This window comes from Canis aureus, chromosome X (assembly GCF_053574225.1).
Source record: "Canis aureus isolate CA01 chromosome X, VMU_Caureus_v.1.0, whole genome shotgun sequence".
Lineage (NCBI taxonomy): Eukaryota > Metazoa > Chordata > Mammalia > Carnivora > Canidae > Canis > Canis aureus.
In genome coordinates this window covers 106951715-106968302 of record NC_135649.1, presented here as the reverse complement: position 1 = coordinate 106968302, position 16588 = coordinate 106951715, and the positions used below count along the sequence as shown (strand labels likewise).

The 16588-nt window shown below is 42.5% G+C and overlaps 1 protein-coding gene across 3 annotated transcripts in view; it reads right to left on the bottom strand.

Annotated features, from left to right (window-relative positions):
• Nucleotides 1-206: 206 nt before the first annotated feature.
• Nucleotides 207-16588, bottom strand: part of SMPX (small muscle protein X-linked) — a 59065-nt gene continuing 42683 nt past the window's right edge. For all 3 annotated transcript variants that reach the window (XM_077890386.1, XM_077890385.1, XM_077890384.1), the window contains exon 5: nucleotides 207-595. The gene's annotated coding sequence lies outside the window, so the exon portion shown is untranslated. The remainder of the gene's footprint in view (nucleotides 596-16588) is intronic.

Genomic DNA, 16588 nt, shown 5'->3' with positions numbered 1-16588 from the left:
TGGAGCCCAAATGCAGGGCTCCATCTCACCACCCACGAGATCATGAGCTGAGCTGAAACCAAGAGCCAGACACTTAACTGAACAAGCCACCAGGCACCCCTGGCTGGCTCTTATATCTCATTTCTCTCCATGAAGAGGAATATGTAGCTATCTGAAGATACAAAAACTGATTTAGTCTAGATTCACATTTTATATTTACTCAAGTATTTGAACTCATAAAAAGTTTATTGATATAATTTAGGATGTGAAGAACTAAAATACATTCCAAATATTGACCAAAATAGTGTGTGAAGTATAGAGAACTTCCTATCAAAATCATTGTCATGCATATTGCCCTATCCCTCTCTGTGAAATCCAGTTCCTCCTCCAGTTGGTGAATTCTTCAGCTGATTTGCTTTGCCAGGTGCCAAACAGGAAGGTAAAGTAAGAAGTGAAGCCAACGAGAAGGCAGAGATACAAATGTACAAACAAGACATTCCTGCTAGAGGCTTAGGCATTCAGGAGGTTCGTAATCTTCATACAAATATATAAAATTTTTTCATGAGCTATTTTTATTTGAATCCATTCTCTTTCTCTTCAGTTCTTCACATCAAACCTGCAAAAGAAAAGCCAAAGGAAGCATTAGTTTTGTTTTCGTAAGATATAATGTAGGGATAGCTTGAAAATCAATGTGATAGGTAAAAGTCAAAATTGGAGACATTATTTTCACTTGGAAACTTCATCTCTTGATTCGATGAATATAAAGTGAACTGTGAGTAGGTGTGACCATCCGCTTTGACTCTAGTGATTTAAATAATTCCAAACTAAATTAGGATGGCTTCCTTCTGGAAGAATTAGAGTATAATGCTAACCTTATGTGTGTGACTTGCAAGACCTTTGGTGCCTGTGGTAAATTTGCAGTCGTGGCCCCAATTCTCCACCCCTCCGCACAGCCATCCCCATTGCCGTGTAACTTTTTAGTTGCCTACTATCATAGGTGGGGTATAATTCCTCACATCTAAGTCTGGCCATGAGACTTGCTTCAGCCAACAGAATGAGGCAGAAGTGATGGTCTGTCAGTTCTGACCCTGAACAGGTGTCACATGTGTTTGTTAACTCTCTTGCACATCTGCCATTGGCCCACCCGCTAATCCCAGGAAAAGGATGAGAAACATGTGCAGCTGAGCCACCCCAGCTAACACGTCCCCACCAGGCCCCATTAGCACAGAGCCTCCAGCTAATAGAGATGCCTAAGTGAGGGGGATCCCTGGGTGGCTCAGAGGCTTAGCACCTGCCTTCAGTCCAGAGCATGGTCCTGGAGGCCCGGGATCGAGTCCCACATCGGGCTCCCTGCGTGGAGCCTGCTTCTCCCTCTGCCTACGTCTCTGTCTCATAAATAAATAAAATCTTTAAAAAAAAAAAAAAGATGCCTAAGTGAGCCCAGCCTAAATCAGCTGAGCCAGGAACATACGAGCTAGGATAATAAATGTTCTAAGCCATTGGATTTGGGTGACGGGGAGTTGGTTATGCACCCATAGCTAATGCATACGGTGCCATTTCTTTTAAAATCTCTTGTAATGTAAAGATCTTTTGACATCATTTACACATTTGTTTTCCATTATTCCTGGGTGTCATTCCTTGTGTTACTTCCTTATGTGAACAAGATGAATCTTTTCTAACAAGTGGAATGCTCACATTTGTTTATTGTCAGTGGCTGGAGAAAGAAAATTCCACAAACAAAGGTCCCTCACTGCTGTGGCAGACACTAGGGCTGGCTTCTCTCCATACCCATGCTCAACTACCTTCACCCTCGTTTTCCTCTATTACAGAGGCTGGTGGCCAAGTACTCTCCCTGCCGGTATCTCTTTGAGGTAGGGGTAGTCATGGGACCCAGTCATGGCCAGTGAGCCCTGTAGCAGAGGTCTTCTAGAATGCTTGGCTTTCCAGTGTTCTTAGAGCACATTTTGTCATTTACCATTTACAGCATTGCTGTAATGCAGTTTTTGTTTATATGGCCATACCGTGTTTTCTCGCGTTTCACTTTATTGCACTTTGCAGATACTGCACTTTTAACAAACTGAAGGGCTGTGGCACCCCTGTGTTGAGCAGGTCTGTGGGCATAATTTTTCCAATAACATTTGCTCACTTGGCATCTGTCACATTTTGGTAATTCTCACAATATTTCAGATATTTTCATTATTATATTTGTTATGGTGATCTGTGACCAGTGATCTTTGATGTTACCGTTGTAATTGTTTTGGGGTGCCATGCACCATGCCCAGATAAGGTAACAAACTTAACAGATGTTTGTGTGTGTTCTATTCCACTGACCAGTCCTTCCCCTGTCTCTCTCACCTCGGGCCTCCCTATTCCCTGAGACATAACAATATTGCAGTTAGGCCAGTTGATAACCCTACAGTGGCCACTAACTATTCAAGAGAAAAGAAGAGTCATTCGATGCCACAAACTTAACTGTTGCCTTATTTTAAGAAACTGCCACAGTCCCCCCAGCCTGCAGCAACCACCATGCTGATCTGTCAGCAGCCATCAACATCAAGGCAAGCCCCTCCACCAGCAAAAAAAGTACAACTTGCTGAAAGCTCAAATGATGGTTAGCAGGTTTTAAGCAATAATGTATCTTATTTAAGGCATGTACCTCGGTTTTATTTTGGGCCTAATGCTATTGCACACTTAATGGACTGCAAAATAGTGTATACATGACTTTTAGAAGCACTGGGAAACCAAAAAAATTCATTTCAGTCACTTTTTTGCAGTGGTCTGGAACCAACCCACAATGTCTCCAAAATCCACCTGTACTCACTGTTGAGATGAAATATGTAGAGGTCAAAAGGCAAAGTGAGTAGCTCAAAGTCTCATAGCTGGTAAATAGAGAAGCTGGGGTTTGAACTCAGGTGTTTTGATTCTGGCTTTTTCCAGACCACTAACAGGAAAGTTCTAGACAGTTCTCAAGCCAGAGGAAAAGATAGGGAAAGAATCATAAAGATATAGCTGAAAACATTAATAGCAGTCAGCACAGGTGCTCATATTTCTTTAGCATTTTTTTTTTAGAAACTCTATTCTCAGTCCATGCTGGCCACCAAGAGGAAGCAAGATACCAACTCTTCCCGGCCCCAGACTTCTGGCTGAAATGCCTTTTGTTGGCCAGTAACTTCCTGGCCTCATCTGGGCCCTCCAGCCAGTCCGTATCTGACCACTCTCCCTCGTACACCCCATGCTCTGAGTTTGCTGGACGCTCACTGCTTCTGTAATGCGAGGGGACCCTCAGGCCTCTCCCTCTGTGCTTACAACTGTGTACCCCCTCTCCACTGCTGTGACTCTCACATAACACACTGCATTGCAATTATCTGTTATATATGCATCTTGTCTCTCCTCTCATGGCTTCCCTACATAGCTGTCCTGCCACTAGGCTCTCACCTCCAGGAGCCTGTGAATACTTCCTATTCATATTTACATCCCCCTGCCGATCACAGCACCTGGCCCACGGCACGGCCCAGAGGACTGACGAGTGGACCACTGGGTAAGTGAGAGCAGGATGAGAAGTGGAGTTGGAGTTATAGCCAAAGCCACGTTCGTCAATGTGAGGCAGCAGGAATGAGCGAGGGGCCACATGCTACACCAGGAGTGTTGATTTGATGTGCCGCGTCCCCATGGTGCTGTCACATCTGCCTGAGGCCCTGGCTATAGCCCCATCGCAGTACACTCAAGCCATTTGCTGTGGTGACTGTGCTGGGTGACATATGGCCAGTCACTCTGGCTTAGTGAGAGGCCCATGACAATCTGCCCTCGAAGCTGAGACATTCCTTCAGCTCCTCTGAGCAGCATGGGAAGAGTGATGAGTCATAGCAAATTGTCACTGAAGTATGTTCTAGGAGGTGTGATTTCACTCCAAGAAGTGTCCAGACCGAGAAGTGCCATCTGCAACCCAGAAATGGGAACCATTTCTGTGACAAGCTTGATAGGGACTTTGACCACCACCTATATGCCCCAGGTGGATGAAATTGTGGCCATACTGAGAAGTATGAGATGAGCCATTTGCAATGATCCTCCAGTGACTATTTAAAAGCCCTGAAGCACCCCTCACAGTGGGGCTCAGCTTGTGGTCCTCTGTCTCTGACAGTTTTGGAAACACAAGGAAATGTTGACCGAGTCTTCCCAGATCATCATCACCACTGTAAGAGACCCAGATGATTTAGGAAAACAAACATATGTAATTCTTTCTGCAACACTATTCCCGGGGGATCTGTGCTCTTCCCCTTCCCTTGCTGTGCCTGCCAGCCATGGGAAGCTTGAGGAAGCTGGTGGAAGAGGGGACCCCTGTACCCAAATCATCGGCCTATGCATCATATGGCGGTGGGGAAATAGCTAATGACAATGGTGCCAGTTTTGACCACCTGCTGTGTGCCACTTCACACAATTACTTCATTTAATCTGCAGTGGGATCTCATTTCTCCCTTGTAGAAGGAGCCAGGCAGGAGACAGCAGATGAGACAGAGGACTCACAGCAGTTGTCCTTCTGCAGACCATCCTGCCCACCCCCCAGGCTTTCCCTCTCCCTCCTGGGTCGCAGTGAAATCTAAGAGGACCCAGCAACATTGGACACAGGGCAGTGCTGATGGCTACGGTCACATATGGTCCTTGCTGCACTGCCAAGCCCCCAAAGGACCGGAGTCTCCATCCTTGGCCTTGTGGGACTCAGTGTGTTCTTGGAATACCTGTCAGTTTCCAGAATACAAGAATGCAGAAATTCAGAGACACGGGGTCAGCGTTCAATTTTAGAAATGGGAACAATGGGAAGGGATCCAGAGCCAAAAGTGTGCATGCGACAAAGCACACTTGTTTTTCGGGTTGTTGGAATGCAAGTGTGTTGGGTGGCATCCCAGGCCACACTGCTTTGCGGCCTAGCCAGCTGTGTCCTCTTCTTCTGTAGGCACATTTGTGAGAACAATGGGCAATATGAGGCAATTTATTGAAAAGTCACTCTCCAGGTATCCCACACACCTTTTGTACCCAAATCCAAAAGACATAGAGGCCCCACTTCTAGTTTATGCTTGGGAAGGACACACGTTGGCTGGTACAGGGGTGATACACCAGATATCTCCCTTGTGTCACCCTAGATCCAGGCTGAGGAACATGTGATGTTTATGCCTTGCCATGACCCATTTATAGCTGTGTTAGTCATAGTGGCCATGACCCCTCATACATCATTTATGAAATGGAGTCCACTCAACACTTGTCTGCATTTAGTCCTTTAACCAGACACTCGGGTACTGTGTGGTGATTACTTCCTCCTGCGTGCTGCTCAATCACAGACCATAAACACAGTGACACTCAAAAGTAGTCAAGAGAAAGGGTGTACCTCATATTCTCTCTGGTTCCATATGCGATGGCTGGCCATGCACCCAGAGCAAACTGACTGAAGCTTTGGAATTGGCTAGAGGGCATTGGTAGGGTCCTCTGAAATTTGTAAAGCACGTTCGCGCACATTGGCCCATGGAAATGACCACATGGAGAGGAAGGTGGCGCGAGCTACAACTGGGGTTCAGGTCAAATCTCACTAAAACAAGTTCAGAAGGGTTGTTGTTGTTGTTGCTTTTAATCCTATCATATTGAGAATTTGTGGTACTGGATAATCAAGCCAGAGTTGACTGCTGGCAGCTGAGACAACACTGACTTTGTTTGGGGAGATCTAAGTGGAGAAATGGGCATCATCCAAGACCCATCACCACCGGCAGCTCCTGGTTTTGTGGTCAATCTCTCCATCCAGCAGAGCACAGACCTCCTTGTGTCTAGGGGGCCAGTGACTTCACTGGACAAACACTGACCCAAGACCCACCACATGAAGCAGAGCTCACTAACACCTAAGGTAGACAAAGCAATGGAACAAATGGAGTAGACTGTCTTATCAAGAAATTCTCACAGTTTCCAAAGATGGCAAGATCCTTCTGTGTTGTTTAGGCATGAGCATTCAAAGCCTAGAGACAATGGTGCTTGCATCAGAAATACCCAACATCCTCTGAGAACCATCTGGCAACAGTCAGTGGCAGTCACAGGTTCTGGAACATCCAAATGGTAAACCAATTACTTAACATAAGGTTAACAGAACCGATAAAATAAATATAGTCCTCTCTGTCTCTCTCCCGCAAGGCATCCTGGAATCACATTGCCATGGAGATCACCTTAGAGCTGACCAACTGTTTGTTTTTACACTAGCCAATGATGGTACCAAGTGGTATTCAAATAAAAACCTGGCGTTTGATGTTCCATCAGGCAAAGCTAGAACTACAAAGCTTGAAAACTATTTTTGAAGATGAACAGAACTAGAATTGTCATATTGCTCCTCATTATAGAAATTAGGCAATTAAAATCCAGTGGAGTTGACTCAATTGTCCAAGATCACACAAACTAGTTAATGGCTGGTCCAGGATTAGAAAGCCTGTCTGGAGCTCTTTCCCCCATGCTTCTTTTCAAAACTCTAATAAAATGAGCACAAGTAATCTGTACACACTGACGGTATTGGAGGCACCTTGCAGAAACAACTGATACAAAAAAATATACCTGTAGTGTATCAATAAGTTGATTTAGTTCTTTTATTTGTTCTAACGGACCTCAATATTTAACTTAAAAAATATTTCTTGCCTTCTCAGAATTTAGAGGGGTTTCTTTTTAATATTTTTGTAGAGCAAACGTACAAATCTTAAGTGAACAACTTGATGGATTTTTTTCTATATATGTGTATATATAGCATATATGGCTTTTATTTTTACATAGGTTTTCAATACTACTGTATCTGCCAACATATCCTCAAGGATTGGTTGGTTTGTTTCTTTGTTTGGGAAATACTAGTTCCAAGAGACAATAACACACATTTCACTTTTGAAAGAAAAGGAGAGGAAGGAAAAAAAGGAAACTTTCTATGGTCAGATAAATAGAGAAATACTAGGTTAAACAAAGATAAACCATTTTCTTCGGTTTAGGGCTCCTCACAGCTTTATATTTTTCTTTTTTTGATTTAAATTTTAGTTAACATACAGTGCAATATTGGTTTCAGGAGTAGAATTCAGTGATTCATCGCTTACATACAACACCCAGTGCTCATCACAAGTGACCTTCTGAATATCCACCCTCCAACTTGCCCATCCCTCACCCACCTCCCTCCATCAACCCTCAGTTTGTTCTCTATTATTAAGAGTCTCTTATGGCTTGTTTCCCTCTCTCCTTTTTTCCCCCTTCCCATATGTTCATCTGTTTTCCTTCTCGAATTCCACATATGAGTGAGATCATACAGTATTTGTCTTTCTCTAACATTTCATTTAGCATAATACTCCCTAGTTCCATCCACATCATTGCAAATGGCAAGATCTCATTCTTCTTTTTTTTTTATTTTTATTTTTTATTTATTTATGATAGTCATACAGAGAGAGAGAGAGAGAGAGGCAGAGACACAGGCAGAGGGAGAAGCAGGCTCCATGCACAGGGAGCCCGACGTGGGATTCGATCCCAGGTCTCCAGGATCGCGCCCTGGGCCAAAGGCAGGCGCCAAACCGCTGCGCCACCCAGGGATCCCAAGATCTCATTCTTCTTGATGGCTAAGTAATATTCCAACACACACACACCACTTATTCCTTATCCATTCGTCTGTTGATGGACATCTGATCTCTCACCAGAGTTTGGCTATTCCTGATAATGCTGCTGTAAACATCAGAGTGCATGTACCGCTTTGTATCTATATTTTTTTATCCTTCGGGTAAATACCTAGTAGTGCAATTGCTGGATCATAGGGTAGCTCTATTTTTAACTTTTTGAGGAACCTTCATACTATTCTCCAGAGTGGCTGCACCAGTTTGCATTCCCAGCAACAGTGCAAGAGGATTCCTCTTTCTCCACATCCTCACCAACATCTGTTGTTTCTTGTGTTGTAAATTTTGACAGGCGTGAGGTGGTATCTCATCGTGGGGTGTTTTTTTGTTTTTTTTTTTTTTGTATTTTTTTTTATTGGAGTTCGATTTGCCAACATATAGCATAACACCCAGTGCTAATCCCGTCATCATTGTGGTTTTGATTTGTATTTCTCTGATTTGTATTTCTCTTTTCATTAATCATTCGTTATATCACAAATAGTGTCTGTAGTAGTCATGTCTTCTGCCAATTTCTTAACTGGATTATTTGTTTTTTGGGTGTTGAGTTTGTAAGTTCTTTATAGATTTTGGATACTAGCCCTTTATCAGATATATCATTTTCAAATATCTTCTCCCATTCCATAGGCTGCCTTTTAAAAAGTTTTGTTGATTGTTTCCTTTGCTGTGCAGAAGCTTTTTATCTTGATGAAGTCCCAATAGTTCATTTTTGCTTTTGTTTCCTTTGCCTCCAGAGATGTGTCTATTAAGAAGTTGCTGCGGCTGAGCTCAAAGAGGTTGCTGCCTGTGATCTCCTCTAGGATTTTGATGGTTTTCTGTCTCACATTCAAGGTCTTTCATCCATTTTGAATTTATTTTTATGTATGGTGTAATAAAGTGGTCCAGTTTCATTCTTCTGCATGTTGCCATCCAGTTTTCCCAACACTATTTGTTAAAGAGACTTTTTTCCACTGGACATTGTTTCCTGCTTTGTCAGAGACTAGTTGACCAAAAAAAAAGAAAAAAAAAGATTAGTTGACCATAGAGTTGAGGGTTCATTTCCAGGTTGTCTATTCTGTCCCACTGATCTGTGTGTCTGTTTTTGTGCCGGTACCATACTGTCTTGATGATTACAGCTTTGTAATATAGCTTGAATTCCAGAATCATGATGCTTCCAGCTTTGTTTTTCTTTTTCAGAATTGCTTCAGCCATTCAGGATCTCTTGCGATTCCATAAAAATTTTAGGATTGTTTGTTCTAGCTCTGTGAAAAAAATTCTGGTGGTATTTTGATAAGGATTGCATTCGATGTGTAGATTGCTTTAGGTAGTATAGACATTTTAACAGTGTTCTTCTAATCCATGAGCATCGAATTCTTTTTCATTTCTTTGTGTCATCTTCAATTTCTTTCATAAGTGTTCCAGAGTTCTCAGAGTACACATCTTTTACCCTCAGAGCTTTAAATATACAGGTGTATATTGTGTGTTTTGGGTGGTGGGGATGACACCAGGTACCATTTTCAAAATTACTTTATTACTGCACCATTCTTCCAGTAGTCTACTGTTCGTATTCTTTTTCATTAATCATTCATTATATCACAAATAGTGTCTGTAGTATTTTATCAGGTGGATACACCAGAGTTTACTTAATCAGAATCTTGTTAATGGGTATTTGGGCTTTTAATCACTTTTGCTATCATAAATGAACATAACTTTTTCCACACGAACATTTTCTTTTAGGATAGCTTCCATCAAGGCCTAACTGGGTGGGGGAAGATAGAAATTTTTAATGGCTTGAACTTTCTTCATTTCCTAAGCCCCACACCCTCATTGTGTAGATTAGCGGGATGCCTCCTATTCAGAAGACACTCCATATCTATTGAGGGAATAAGCAAGTGTCTGTTTCATGATCATTTTCCCACTCATCATGGTGAATATTATAAGAGGAAAATTGTTAACTCTTTTTTCATTGAGCATGCTTTTGATTACTAGTGAGGCTGCACATTTTCTCATGCTTCTCTAATTATACATCCACTTTTGTGAATTGTGAGCTCATTTCCTTTATCTGTTTATCTATTAAGGTGTTAGTGTTTTGGTTCCCAATTTTCATGGGCTCTTTATATAATTGCACATTTCATGCAAAACAATTTTCTTGTTAGAGCTTGCTGTTTAATGTTTGGATTTTTTTCAAGTACAGACATTTTTTAAAATTAGCAAGATTTTGAGGGATGATTCTGCTGGCTCTTCTTTTTTAATTAAAGTTTTAAAAATTATTTTGTTTTAGTTGACATGCAATGTTACATTAGCTTCAGGTGTACAACATATGTGATTTGGCAACTGTATACATTATGCTGTGCTCACCACAAGTGTAGCTGCCATCTGTCACCATACATCACTTTTACAATATCACTGCCTATATGGCTTTTACTTCTTTAAGAAGTTACCTGGGGAAGGTTAAACCAATGCCTTCATTCTTTTTCCCAAATCATTCCAACCATAATTTTAAATTAGTTATAGCCAAATCCTACCTTTTGAAACCATCATCAAAGAACTTTAATTCTGTCATCTTAAAAGTGATAAAAGGTCAAAAAAAGAAGGATGTTCATGGGAAGGAAAGAAACATCACTTTGGAGATGTGAGGTCTCGATATAGGTTTTTGGAAATCACTCCCAAAGCTGTAGGGCAGGTTGTTTTTAAACTATCCAGAACAAGAAGTGTAAACTTGGCTGCAAATTAGAATCACCTGGAGAGTTTTTAAAACTCTCAAGGCCCAGGTTGCCCCCAGACCAATGACATCAGTCTCTGGGGTTGTGAGCAGTATTCTTTAGAGCTCCCAAGGCCTCTGATGTGCAGGCAGGGTTGAGAACTGCTGGCCTAGAAGGGCTTCTCAGAGTTTAATGTCCATAGGAAGCACCTCGGGATCTCGTTAAACTGCAGATTCCTTCTCTAGGGGTCTGGGTGGGGCTTAGGTTGTGCGTTTCTAGCAACCTTCCAAGAGATGCCATCGCTTTTAGTCCATAGACCACACTTTGAGAATCAAGGGTCTAGAGGAGTCATTCTCTCACTGTGTGAGGTGGTATCTTGTCCCCTCCCACAGACATTTGGCAACATGTAGAGACATTTTAGGCTATTACATCCAGAAGGAAGAGGTGCCACTGGCATCTGGTGGGTAGAGGCCAGGGATACTCTAAGCATCCCACAGGGCCTGAGACAGCCCCCACCCCAAAGAGTTATCCCACCCAAATGTGAAGATTGCTGAGGTCAAGAAACACTTCTGTGAAAGAAAATGATCCCAAACCTGAGCTGGGACAGCTGTGTGCTCTGGTGTGATGAGTGGTCCCTTCTGGGGCATTTCTGATAAAACATATGAATGATTTTCTGATCAACTTTAATCAGATTAAGAGCCCCTTCTGGGAAATTAGATTTACCTGCCTCACTAAATCAGCCTTGTAACAGAGTTTAATGACCACTTCTACTTGGTCTAACAATGTTATCTAACCACATTATTTCCTATTCCAAGTTTATGAACTAGCCCTTTTGAAGCTTCTTTTTTTTTTTGAAGCTTCTTTAAGCAACTTTTTTTTTGTTTGTTTTATTGAATATAGTTGGCACCCAGTGTTACGTTAGTTTCAGGTGTACAACATGATGATTCAACAAGTCTATATGTTGTGCTGTGCTCACAAGTGTAGCTACCGTCTTCCCCATGCAACACCGTGACAATACTACTGACTATGTTCCCAGTGCTGTACCTTTCATCCCCATGACATACATTTCCTAACTGGAAGCCTCCCACTCCCCTTCTTTAAGCAACTTTGAAGTAAAGCTTTGACATGTACTTGCAATCAGTTCATCAGAGAAAACCCTTCCACACCTTTTGCCTTGCCAGCCTCCAAACTGGTTCCCAGATGGGATCTTGTTTATATGTTCAGCTCATGTTTACTGAGTGCCTACTGTGGGGGCATTTTAGCATGAACTCTCACCTTCAGATCCTGACTCTTCCTGCTTCCTAGCCGTGTCACCCTGGTCAAGTACTCCTCTGTAGTGCAGGAAACTAAGAGTATCAAGCTTATAGGGTTGTAGGGAGCATAACTTATTAAAGCAATTAGCAGAGCACCTCTATGTATTTAAAAAAAAAAAGAAAAGCTTACAAGTTCCACAAAAATCTTATAAGTCAACACATCCCTTACTCCCCTCTGCCCTCCAAGCAGGATTCAGTCATTGTCATCTTGGCTGGAGGCTCATTGTGGTGCTGATGGTTGGTGGAGGTCTAAGTGGCTCGAGTAGAGAATCGAAAGGAGTTAACGGAGTCAAAATTACAGAAAACAGAGGGCTTGGGGTCATCAGCGGATAATTGGGTTTGGGGGAAATAATGAGAGATTTGGGGTAAGTCTCTAGGGTGAAGGGATCTTGCACTGGAAATGAATCAAGAGACTTTTGGAGTAGTTTTACTGTGTGTTTTACAATGTAAATCCTTCTTAGATGAAGATCTGCATTCATTTTTGAGGCCATTTTTGGCAACCAATTTACGCTTCTTTTGGTTGTGGCTTGGGACTTAAATATGTGTAAATGGTCTTAAAGGTGAGCACCAAAATGCCTGGCTTTAATTTGGTTACATCATATGTCAGAAAATGTATTAGGTACTGTGGATACACTAGGGGACAAGTTATCCCTCTTCAAGGAACTGAACATCTGGAAGGACAGTCAGATAATAAAATAAATGGTGGCTGCTGTGGGTGCTATTCAGTTAAGGGACCATGGAAGGGCTTTTCAGAAATTGTATTTAAACTGAGACTTGGGGGCACCTGGGTGGCTCAGAGGTTGAGCACCTGCCTTTGGCTCACGTAGTGATCCTGGGGTCCTGGGGTCAAGTCTCACATCGGGCTCCCCACAGGGGGTTTGCCTCTCCGTCTATCTATGTCTCTGACTCTCTCTGTGTGTCTCTCATGAATAAATGAATGAATAAATAAATAAAATCTTTAAAAATAAATAAAATCTATTTAAAAAATAATCTGAGACCTAATGAGGGGTAGGAACTAACCAGCTAATGGGTATAGGAGAAAGACTTGAAAAGAATATTCTGAGCATGTGTAGCAGCCTCGTGTTAGCGTGGCACCTCCATGAACTGGGAGCAGTTCACTAGGTTTGGAACAAGAAATGCTCTGAGCAGGCAGCAATGCAAGATGGGGGAACACTGGTGAGTATAAGCCAGTTAATACTGGCCCCAGGGGTAATGGGGAGCCACTGAAGGGTGTTCAGCAGGGCAGTGACATTATCAGTTTTGTGGTTTTTCTGTTTCTTTTCTTTTTTTTTTTTTTTTTTTTTTGAAAGGTCTGTTGACTGCAGGGCTCTGGCAACTAAAACCAAGTGAGAAAAGGCTCTGAGAAGTGAAATGCACAGGTCACTTTGACAGCTGTGGGCCACTAATGCTCCAGTTGTTCAGTGAGGTCACCTGTGTGACAGCAACAAGAATGGCGGATGAATGGAATTTGCAAACCTTCTTTCAAGGTGAAAAGAGGGGTCAAACATGTCAGACCCTCCTAGCACTTGTCCAGGGGCCCTTGCCTGAGGATTGTGAAAGGAGGCCATTCACCATTAGCGAAGGCCCAAAGGCTCCTCGGTGAAGCATTTCAGCTCCAGATAGGAGAATTCCATCAAGGGCTTAGGTAAATTCCCATGGGCCACACAAGCGTTACTTCGAGAACTAAATACGAAACAAATCGCAAGTGACCACAGACTGCTGGGCAGGCCCTGGGAACTCATACTGAGCTCTCACCTGTCAGTTCACAGTATTTTGTGAGCTGGGAAGAATCTGAGCTTAAATAGAGCAGAAATGGACAGTCTCTCGGATCCCATGGCTTAATTTATTGAATAGGGGAAAGAAGCCTTGGGAGGGAGACAGACCCGCTCCTAACGATTTAACCATTAATAAAGCTCTGCTATAAATGGAACTCGGGAGAGAAGGTAGCGTGGCAGAGGGCACAGGAGTGGGCCCCATTAGACAAAATAGGTCAGGCAGGGAGAAAGTGGTCGTGTCTCCTGACGAGTTACGGTGATCAGAGATGACAGGCCTTGTCGTTTTTTTAGCTGATAGAAAAGGGATAGAGAATGAAGAAGAGGTTTCTTTCTTGCTGTTGCCTTTCTTAGAAGATGGCTGTTTCAAAGAGGATCCTGAAGAGAAAAGAACTGATAATATTGATCAGTTCAGAGCTTTGTGCTTAAAAATCTGTGTGTGTGTGTGTGTGTGTGTGTGTGTGTGTGTGTTCAGAGACATAAGTTTTTAAAGGAAAAAAATCTGTGATTTTCCTAGGGAGTCCCTGTGGCCAGGTCGCTGCCTTTTATCTGGGGTTAATGAAACCCACACTCCTTAAGGAGGGTGGCCCTGCCATTGGTTTGATTGTGATACTCTGTTTGTTTCCTCACTTCTTATTTTCTTTTTCTTGTTCTTTCACTCTCAGAAATCAAAAGCAAGAGCAGGAAAACATTGTAATATGGGAACAAGCCGAGGAGAGAGAACAGCATGCAAAAGGTAAACTTTATCCCTCAAACATGGGATTTTTAGTTCTCTATTGAGTTTGCTTTCCCTCAGAGGTTCTGCTTTTTTCTCCTTCCCTCTGGAGCACTGCCTCCCTAACGACTCAAGGAAGTGAGGAAAAACCTTTCCGGAGTGCTTGGAGTGTACACTTTGCTTATACGCTGTCTGGTTTCTGAAGGCTTCCTCTGTTAAAAAACATCAGGGAAACTGGTTTCACATTTGGAAATAATCTTTCTAATCTTCCCAAAGATAAACAACATTTGGTGTTTTAAATAAATATAAGAAATTGTGGGTGGTAAGGATCGGTTGGGGTTGAAAGAAAAACAAATATTGGAATGTTAAGGCTGAGTGACTTTGGGCAAACCTCACTTCTCTGGACCCCAGTGTTCTCGTTGGTTTAGAAAAAAAAGGTACTATTGGAGAGATCTCCCAGATGGTCCCCGGTGAATCTTGCCTCCTGGTGTTCATACCCTTATGTAGTCCTGTCTAATACTGAATAGGGCTGACTAGGACAATCAATAGGATATTACCGAAATGACGGAGTGTGACTTCTAAGGCTAGGTCATACAAGCCACCGCAGGTTCCGCCTTGCTCTCTCTTGGATCACTTCCTCTGGGGGAAGCCAGCTGCCATGTTGTGAGGGCATTCAAGCAGCCCAGTGGTGAGGTGTACATGGAAAGACAGTAAGGTCTCCTGATAATAGTCATTATCCATTAACCAGTGCCATGAGTACACCATCTTAGAAGTGGATCTTTCAGTCTTAGTCAAAGCTTTAAATGACTATGGTCCCACCTGACATTTTGACAGCAACTTCATGAGGGACTCCAGGCCAGAACCACCCAGCTCAACCACCTCTAGATCCCTAATGCACAGAAACTCTGAGATAATACTTCTTATTGTTTTAAGCTGCAGGGTTTGGGGTAATTTGTCACACAGCAATAGACAATACAGTTGCTCAATCGCTAAATTATGGAAAGATCACAAATGCCCATCAACTGATGAATGAATAAAAAAGAAGTAGTATATCTATATAATGGAATATTACTCAGCCATAAAAAAAGAATGAAACCTTGCCATTTGCAACGATGTGGATGGAGCTAGGGAGTACTGTGCTAAGTGAAACAAGTCAGAAAAATACAAATACCATATGATTTCACTCATATGTAGAATTTAAGAAACAAAACAAACATAGGGGGGAAAAAGAGAGAGGAAAACCAAAAAAGAGACTCTTAACTCTAGAAAACAAACTGCTGGTTACCAGAAGGGAGGTGGGCGGGGGGGAGAAATGAGGGAAATAAGTGATGGGGAGTAAGGAGGGCACTTGTCTTGATGAGCACCAGGTGTTGTATGTTAACTGTTGAATCACTAAATTCTACACCCAAAACTAATATTGCACCATATGTTAACTAACTGGAATTTAAATAAAAACTTACATGTATGTGTATGTATAATACATATATACATATGTGTATACATGTGTTACTTGTACACACGCATATATATGTAATACAGTTGCTATAAGTCAAGTCTAGCTCTTGTATTTTATGTGTCAATGAATAGGTGTTATTGATGGGAATCACAAGAAATGGCACTTATGTCAGAAACCAGATCCTTAGCCAGAGGCTAGGAACAGACTGCTTTGGGCATTTCTGAAATGGTGAGTAGCCAGACATTAGAGATCTGGCATCCTGAGAACTCATGGATTCAATTTTGTGGGAGCAGGCCAACATAGCTGACTGATCTTGAACCAAAGCTTACAGTTCAGCACTCAGCAATCAGTGCTTTGCACATCATACCAAAAACATAACCCTCCTTGTATTGTGTTTATACCCAGAGGCTGAACAAGTTAAAAGAAACTCCAATGGAATGGGACTTACTTGGACTCTTCTCTTGGTGAGTCACTCCAAAGGGTGTGACTGGGATTATTTGGAGAGAACAGCAGCCCTGACAGTTTTTAGGGTGAGACGGATTGGGACAGGGCTTAAAAGTTGCTAAATTCATGGTTAAAGTCAAGTGACTCTCCAGGGTAGGGGACATACAGCAAAGCAGGGAGCATAGAGGGGACCTACTGGGCTGGGCTGGAATAAGTAACACAGATGGTCCCCTGACCTATGAGAATACAACTCTACATATTGCTGGCTAAACACATATCCGCAGCACTGAGAAGGCACAGCACACTCACTAGAGGGTGTCTTCGGCCCATGCCAAGCCCAGTATGGCTATTGTTCTGCACTCAATGGCATTCTGGGTAACACTATCTCTTCCCCATGTCCTATCCCAAACAGAAGCTGTGGCTCACCATTGGATCACCCTATACATAAGTGTACATCTGTGCTCCATGCCTTTCCAAGAAGGCTTGGCTCTTTCCCACATTTGGGGACTTCCATCCCAGCAACGTTGACATTCAACCAAAGAAATACTTTCCTAAGCAACAAACATTTCCATT